This window comes from Hyla sarda, chromosome 8 (genome assembly GCF_029499605.1).
Source record: "Hyla sarda isolate aHylSar1 chromosome 8, aHylSar1.hap1, whole genome shotgun sequence".
NCBI classification, from domain to species: domain Eukaryota; kingdom Metazoa; phylum Chordata; class Amphibia; order Anura; family Hylidae; genus Hyla; species Hyla sarda.
The window spans coordinates 201,146,933-201,156,406 of record NC_079196.1 but is presented as its reverse complement, the minus strand read 5'-3'; positions in this window follow the sequence as shown (position 1 = coordinate 201,156,406).

Genomic DNA, 9,474 nt, shown 5'->3' with positions numbered 1-9,474 from the left:
GTGTGTAAGTTTGATGTATTACTGTCCCTTTAAAATGGTGAGCAGCAAACCCCATGTGACCATGTGAGCTAATGAGACCCCAAAAGCTCCTTCTGTATAGTGAGGTACAGGGGAGGAGTTAGTTTCCAACCTAGTGAGACTCCTGAGCATCAGCTAAGCTGGGGTGGGCTGCGTCGTGTGTAGAGATGAGCGAACTTACAGTAATTTGATTTGTCACGAACTTTATCCTGCATAAATGAGTTCAGCTTTCTGGTGCTCCGGTGGGCTGGAAAAGGTGGATACAGTCCTAAGAGACTCTTTCCTAGGACTGTATCCACCTTTTCCAGCCCACCGGAGCACCTGAAAGCTGAACTAATTTATGCAGGCTAAAGTAATCAACTGCCGAGCCGAGAAGTTTGTGACAAATCGAATTACTGGAAGTTCGCTCATCTCTAGTCGTGTGTCCTAAGTAGAGGCCTACTTCAGTTTTACTACAAGTGGCACTCGCGGGTGAACTATATGTCCCTGCAGAATTGTCTACAGTGCCTTGGAAGGACCCTAGCAGAACCTCAAATTCTACAATTCCGCCAGCTGTCTGTTATACCAACTTCACAAGCTCAGTAAAAGCAGATAACCGTAACCTTACGTCGGTGTGTTTATTGACTCATCGTGTCTGGCCCAGGAAGACTGCCTCTTACCTTCGGACCGTGGTTTGGCTAAACGGTGCCCTGGCGTCACAAAGTGATCAAGGTACGTCCTAGTAACACCCAGTGGCCGCCACACATGACAAACATATAAAGGTGTTCACTTGACCTCCAAATTCCCCAGATCTCAATGCAATCGATTATCTGTGTGCTGTGCCAGAGAACCCAGTCCAATCCATGGAGGCCGCACCTTGTAACTTACAGGATCTGCTGATCACGTCTTGGTAGATGTCTTGTAGAGTCCATGCATTGATAGGTCAGAGCTATTTTGGTCACACAAAGGGAAATTACACAATGTTAAGTAGGTGGTTTCAACATTACGGCTGATCGGTGTGCAAGAGTGGTTTCCAGCATTATGGGGGAGATTTATCAAAACCTGTCCAGAGGAAAAGTTGCCCAGTTTCCCATAGCAACCAATCAGATCACTTCTTTATTTTTACAGAGACCTTTTTATAAATGAAAGAAGCGATCTGATTGGTTGCTATGGGCAACTTTTCCTCTGGGCAGGTTTTGATAAATCTCCCTCAATGTCCCTGAAATGTATTGTCCACTTTTTGATACCATGCCATTAGAAGATCCGAAACTCTTTATATATCCGGTATTCTTTTCTTCAGCCTATAAATGATAAAGACATTGGCAGAGATTTATAATTCAGCACATGGGGAAAATCAGCAAAAAATATTGCATCATTTTCAAGGAAAAAACAAGTGATTTGATGTTTTTTTTTTAGCCACGTCTGAATGGTTGTGGCTCCCCGGAAAGGTCTGTGGTTTTGATCAAAGGGGCGTGGTCATCTCTGCTTGCCAAACTTTACACTTGCTAGCAAGTTGCAATTGAAATCTGCTGGATTTATGATGAGGCGCGCGCTTCTACAGAAAGCCAGCGAGCCTGTGCGCCGGTGGGGGATTCACTTAGACCGGTGAGTGAGATGACGGCCTTAATAAATACTGGTCTTGATGAAATTCTGGTTGCGGAGGTCGTTACATCCCGGCCATGCCCCTCGTGATGTCACATCCCGCCCCCTCAATGAAAGTCTATAGGAGGGGGTGTGGCGGCTGCCACGCCCACCTCCCATAGACTTGCATTGATGGCTGTGACATCACAACCATCGTGGCCTGCACCCACAGCGTTCGGAACATTCGGAGCAGTTGAGTACCCCTTTAATTTCGGGAATATGGTCTTCTTGATTTTGTGAATGTCAGGTGTCCCAGAAGACAGACCTCCACCGATTAGATACGTTTTTTCCAACCAATGTGCCTCCAGCTTTTTCAAAACTACAACTCCCAGCATGCCTGGAGTTTAAGTTTTTAAAACAGATGAAGGCACACTGGTTGGGGAACACTGGATAAGATACTTACCTTGTCTCTTGCAAAATCAGATTAAAGGAATTCAATGCAAAACACCTCTTTTTAGATCTGCGATAGAGTCCTGTCATCAGAGGCAGAATAATACACTGGCATCTCCGTGATACTACTACATACATACATATGCATTATTCATGTGAATGAGACCGTTATATACATTAACACGCTCATCTCTCCAAGGAGACCGAAAGAGGCCCCTGGGAATACAGATTATCTGATCATCCTGTCCCAGCTGTATAGTATGCATTATTAATACACAGTGCTGCAGGGAGCCAAGATTATACAGCCCTTCCCATAAAGGTTACGCCGCCAATACAGCTCCTTCCCCATCCCAGACGACCAGTCTATTGCAGTCAGGTTATCAGACACATGACAAAATATTACCCTGTACAGTGGTCTCGCAAGGTACTGTGGTGGCCGAGTACAGGAGGTGTTACCCTGTACCCTTGCTGTCCTGACAGGCAGCCTTCCCTTCAGTGTCCCCTGGGCATCTGTCCCCCATGTAAATATGTTTATTATGTATTATACTGTGTAATGTGTGAAGAAAGTGTTGTCACTTTAAGACTGTTCACCATGTGAGTTCTCATTCGATTGTTACCCAGGAGGTATCAGTTACCAGGTGACTTAAGGGTGACCAATGGGATCCCCCAGATCCTCCCCCATAAAAGCCCTGGGTGGAGCCTCTGCTCTCTTTCTTGCTTCCTGCTGACGTCCAGTCAAGTTGAGCCTAAGTGTCCAGAGTTATAGGAGACCTCAAGTCCAGTCTACAGCCACAAGCTACAAACCTGCAAGTGACCAGTCACAGTCTAGTCAGCCATCAGTCAGAAGTCAAGTCAGTCACAGTCATCATCTTTCAAGTCAGCGTGTTCTGCATTAAATTGATCCCATCTACTACAAGTCCCAGCAAGCCCTTAAGGTCTCTGCATCACTGGTCACCTCCGTGGGTCCTGGCTGAACTGTATAGATTTTACCACCTGTCTACCCTCAGTAAAGCTACAGTTATCCGTAACTTGGTGTTGGAGTCATTATTGCCCCCATATCTAGCCCAGGATCCAGTGGTATACCTTCGGGTGGTATTGAGGGTAAACCCTGCTCTGGTGTCACGAATACAAAGGGTTACTGCCATCAGCCCCTAGGGTAATTCCATCTGCCCTGCATCTCACACCCCGTACCACATTACAATATTAATTGATTCCAGGACGACCATTGTATGTTGAGACCAGAACTCTATGGAAACCTGGTAATTGGTTCTGAAGCCCCAAAATGTCATCCAAAAATAGGAAAAAGTGAGGATTAAAGAAAAATAAGTAGATAATTAATATAGATAAAGCAAATCCTTACATGTAAAAGTAATAAAAGATCTGCTGGGAGCTGTAATCACTGTCTATGTAGAGGACAAGAGCTTCTTCAGGGTCCTGTACAGTACACAATGTCCTAAAAAAAAAGTAACATGGAGCCGCCCTCACCTGGTGTCCAAAGGAGCCGCTAACCCTGGCACAGTCAATACCTCCCTGTACTGTAGGGGGCGCTACCAGAAAGGAATTCAGTATACACTTCAGTAATACAAGTGTTTTACTAGTGAAATGTACTGGATGAGTCATCTAGGTTCTCATAGCTTGTCATTTGGATCCCTGCAGCAGGCGCTGAGAGACACAGAATAAGCATGAGAAGCTTACACGGCCCCCTGCCAGGGAGAGGAATGCAGGAAAAGTGAGCAGCACAACAGGGCTGTTATCTAGCCAGATCTACAGTCAATAAGATAAAAGTAACAGGAATATCATCCTTATCACAGTGTGAGTAATATCCATTTTTTCTCTTCAAGGTAGATTTTTGTTTAGGCAAAAAAAATACTGGGGTGTTTTAGGTGGTAATAAAAGTGATCTGTTTATTTAGTGAAAATCCTATAAGTAACCTTTGTAGTTAATTGATTCTTTTATGCCAGGCTGTAGGCTGCACCAGGTTTTTGCAGATATAATAATAGAAAAAAAGATGTGCTACCTTGCCAGGACATTCTTCCTAGTGAAAATCAGGTCTGGATATCTTGATTTAAAAAAATAAAAATAAACGTTTGACATGTACACGAGAAGAGGAAAGTAATATCTCAGAAGGTATTTTTGCAACAATGCCTCTAAAGATTACCTGTGGCCAACAACCCCGAAAAATATATTTTCATTGCCATTAAATACAGTCATGGCCGTAAATGTTGGCACACCTGAAATGTTTCTAGAAAATGAAGTACTTTTCACAGAAAAGGATTGCAGTAACACATGTTTTGCTATACACATGTTTATTCCCTTTGTATATATTGGAACTAAACCAAAAAAGAGAGGAAAAAACAAAAACAAATTGGATATAATGTCACCAAACTCCAAAAATGGGCTGGACAAAATTATTGGCACCCATAACTTAATATTTGGTTGCACATCCTTTGGAAAAAAGAACTGAAATCAGTTGCTTTCTATAACCATCAATAAGCTCCTTACACCTCTCAGCCGGAATGTTGGACCACTCTTCCTTTGCCAACTGCTCCAGGTCTCTCTTATTGGAAGGCGCCTTTTCTCAACAGCAATTTTAAGATCTTTCCACAGGTGATCAATGGGATTTAGATCTGGACTCATTGCTGCCACTTCAGAACTCTCAGCGCTTTGTTGTCATTCATTTCTGGATGCTTTTTTATGTATATTTGGGGTCATTGTCCTGCTGGAAGACCCAAGATCTCGGACACAAATCCAACTTTCTGACACTGGGCTGTACAGTACGACCCAAAATCCATTGGTAATCCTCAGATTTAATGATGCCTTGTACACATTCAATGCACCCAGTGCAAGAGGCAGCAAAACAACCCCAAAACATCATTGACCCTCCACCATATTTCACTGTAGGTACTGTGTTCTTTTCTTTGTAGGCCTCATTCCATTTTCAGTAAACAGTAGAATGATGTGCTTTCCCAAAAAGCTCCATCTTGGTCTCATCTGTCCACAAGATGTTTTCCCAGAAGGATTTTGGTTACTCAAGTTCATTTTGGCAAAATGTAGTCTTGCTTTTTTATGTTTCAGTGTCAGCACTCGGGTCCTCCTGGGTCTCCTCCCATAGCGTTTCATTTCATTTAAATGTTGACGGATAGTTCGCGCTGACACTGATGCTCCCTGAGCCTGCAGGGCAGCTTGAATATCTTTGGAACTTGTTTGGGGCTGCTTATCCACCATCCGGACTATCCTGCGTTGACACCTTTCATAAATTTTTCTCTTCTGTCCACACCCAGGGAGATTAGCTACAGTGCCATGGGTTGCAAACTTCTTGATAATGTTATGCACAGGTGATACAGAATAGAACAATCAGCATTTCTTTGAGGCGTCCCGGTCCGACCCTATCCGTTTTCATCATGTCCTAGCTGGAGGATCGCTTAAGCCCCTGGATGTCTTACTGGAGGAACGCCCATTATCTCAACGTGCCCCCTTTGCCTACCTCCAGCTACGATATTTCTACTCTAGCCTCCTGAGGCGTGCTTCATTGCACCGAAGCCTGACTCCGTTCGAGCGTTTGTGCCTAGCTTCCTTGTAACTCCATTTCTGCCATCTATAGCCTCTTGATGGCCCTCAGATCGGAACCCCTTCTGCCATTCTATCGAGCTTGGGAATCCAAACTGGGCAAGACTTTCACACCTGATCAGTGGTCTCAAGACTTTCACACCTGATCAGTGGTCTCTGTGCTTTTTTTCTCACTCACAAGGCTGTCATAGATACGAAAGCGCAGGAGACGAGTTACAAAATTCTCTCTCTATGGTATCGGGTGCCAATTTCTTTGCACTGCTGGTATCCTTCTGTTCCCAGCTCATGCTGGTGATGTGGTAGTGACATGGGTTCGATGACCCACATCTAGTGGAGTTGCCCCAAACTCCTGTCCTTTTGGCGGACAATCCAACAGGTCGTCCGCGATGTAACTGGGGTTCATGTCCCTTTAACTCCAGAGGCCGCTCTGCTTTATATGCTCCCCGTGGCGAAGGCGAAATATAAGAAACATTGCGAGACATCTCCTTAAGGTGCATCTTCCTGTGGGGCGTGCAGCGGCATTTAGGTGCTGGAAGGATTGAGATTTTTTTTTATAGTAGTCATTTACAAATCTGTTTAATTTTGTGGCACCAGTTGATTTAAAAAAATTTGTTTTCCACTGGAGTACCCCTTTAATAGCCTGTTTGGGTGTTTTTAGCTTCCAGACTACCCTCTACAGTCACAAGCTGGGATCCCCATCTACGAAAATGATGCAGATCCCAGAGGGGCAACTCACATTGGACATTCATGACTTATCCTGTGGCTTTACCTTTAATGTCCGGATGGGGATACATGTTTTAATATTTAAACAAAAAAAGTGTGCATTTCCATTATGTGTGAATATAGCCTTATACAAAATGGGATGCCAAATCTGTATTAAATGATAGGATAATGTTGTGCACTGTGGACATAGGCAAATCTAGATCTCTGGAGATGGACTTGTAACCTTGTTGATATTTTTCCACAATTTTGTCCTCAGACAGTTCTCTTCTCCTCTTTCTGTTGTCCATGCTTAGTGTGGCACACACAGACACACAATGCAAAAACTAAGTGAACTTCTCTCCTTTTTATCTGCTTTCAGGTGTGATTTGTATATTGCCCACACCTGTTACTTGCCTCAGGTGAGTTTAAAGGAGCATCAAATGCTTAAAGGGGTATTCCAGGCAAAACCTTTTTTTATTTATATCAACTGGCTCCGGAAAGTTAAACAGATTTGTGAATTACTTCTATTAAAAAATCTTAATCCTTCCAATAGTTATTAGCTTCTGAAGTTTCCTGTCTAACTGCTCAATAATGAGGTCATGTCCCGGGACGTGAGTCATCAGAGAGCAGTTAGACAGAAAACAACAACTCAACTTCAGAAGCTAATAACTATTGGAAGGATTAAGATTTTTTAATAGAAGTAATTTACAAATCTGTTTAACTTTCCGGAGCCAGTTGATATATAAAAAAAAGTTTTGGCCTGGAATACCCCTTTAAGCAATCTTATTTTCCACAATTTTGAAAGGGTGGCAATAAATTTTGTCCAGCCCATTTTTGGAGTTTGGTGACATTATAGTCTATTTGTTTTTTTTCCTCCCTTTTTTGGTTTAGTTCTAATACACTCAAAGGGAATAAACATGTGTATAGCAAAACATGTGTTACCGCAATCTTTTCTGTGAGAAATACTTCATTTTCTAGAAATATTTCAGGGGGGCCAATATTTACGGCCATGATTATATGTTAGATACCCCTAACCACAAACCTTTTTACAGTTTCTTAATACACCCTTCTTTAGTTTGTCTGATAACTTAATCAGTCAAAAGGGCCGTGAACTAAAAGGAGTAGATCAGTTAGTCAAATGTATCCCCTATCCAAAGGATAGGGAATAGGTGTAGGAAGAGATACATGGAGAGGGGTGTTGCCCATCGCTTCGTGTGGTCGACACAGCTCCGTGCATAGGGACAGGCAGAAGATCGCGACATGTCCCAGCAGACAGACCCCCACGATCTAATGCCTGGTGCCCCGGCTCTCCCCATGCATGGAGCTGTGACAACCACCACACAAAACGATGGTCAACACGTCCCCTCCATGTTTCTCTTCTCTATGGGAGAGCCAGAGATACACGAGTACAGCGCTTCGACTCTCACGTCCATCTGACTGATTTCATGAATTGTCAGACTATAAACCCTCATATCTCAAGAGCGGGAGGAAGTATAAAGAAATTGTAAATAATATATAGCTATTTACTGAAAGTAAAATAATATTATAGGCGGTGGCCACAGATCCTCCTTCAAGGAGTTGTCTGTACTCACTACCCCATCTCAGAACACATATTTCCAAGATGGGGCAGAAGGAAACGTATTACTTTTTCTCCTCCCAGATACCCCCTTTAAGGTTTTACATGACACCATTCATTACAGCTTTCACTCAGCTGTCCCCCTGCTTTCGTAGACCCCAGACTGGCAGGTATACCCATTTATACAGAAGTACCAGAGACTTTACAGAGCCTGCTTGTGCAACACTCTACTGCTGCAATGGTGGCTCTTTCTGAAGGATCCCTGTTATTACACAATTGCTTCTTCTTGTTTTATCGCTTCTCTAAAGTCAGACTCCTGCCCTATATCACCAGTACTATTTACCCTGAAGTCTTGTAGAATACACATGAGAAGGCCACGCTTATCACATTCTCTGCCTGGGGGTCGTCCAGGTCTCCTAGATAAAGCAGGGAGAGGAGCAATTGGAGGGGTCTAAACCCTCAGACCCCGACCAATAAAAACTTTTGACATGTCTTTAGAACACATCAAAAGTTTTTTAAAGTCACATGTCCACTTTAAAGAGAACTTGTCATGAAACCATATTTTCTAAACTAACTCAGATTATATTCCCTAACTACTCTTAACACCCCTCCTGCCCTTAAATTTTTTTTCCGTTAAAAAGCTGTGTGTCATATCTTTCCCCCTTGCTCACATTGTGTGAGCTCCCAGCAGGAGAAAGTGGGCATTCCCCAGCAGACGTGACATCACTGAAGCCTGCGAGAGCTGTACCCTGCCATGCCCCGCACGCACTTCCTGAGTTTGGTCTCCTGCCAGGCCGGGAAGAGACCAAACTAACTGTTTGACTTGCGGCAGGGTACAGAACATAGCCACCTAGTGGCTGTTTTTTCACTCACATTAAAAAAATATAAAGGTTGAGAATTTTTAATAACAAGTAAAGAGCAAAGTGCCTTATTATTACATAAGGAACAATATATAAAAAAAAATGTTTGGCGCAGGTACTCTTTAAAGCTCATTTCACATTAAAATAATATGGACCACTGTCCGTTCGGGTAACTAGATCTGCAGTTGGGTCAGGACTTGTAACCATAATACAGGTGTGAAAATGCCTTAAGGTTATGCTATTATGATGCTGGCCAAAGGATGGCTTTGTAATGCCATGCAACAGGTATAAAGTTAGGTATCGGATGTACTGTACCTTTAAATGTATTTTCTATGATTTAAGCCGTTTCCTCCCTGGTTCTGTTGTGCTGGTCCGAATCTGCACGGGTTACTACACAATCACCACCTACATTTCAATATCACAAAGTGTGCTGCAGAGCTTCACACAAGGTAACCAACAGTGTCATCTGATGGCCAAAAGTCAGAACAGGGCTTTCCATAGAAAGCAATGGGAGGACAGGCCCTAGTCTACTAGAACTTCCCAGGCCATATGTTGCAGAGCCTATACAATCCCGGGGTTACTCGATCCATGGTTGGGGGGGGAGATTTGTCAAAAACCTGTGCAGAGGAAGAGTGGTGCAGTTGCCCAGAGCAACCAATTACGGTAGCTTGCTTATTTCATTTTTCACAGGCCTCTTTTGGAACTGCTCAACTTTTGGAACAAACTGTTCCGAATGCTGGA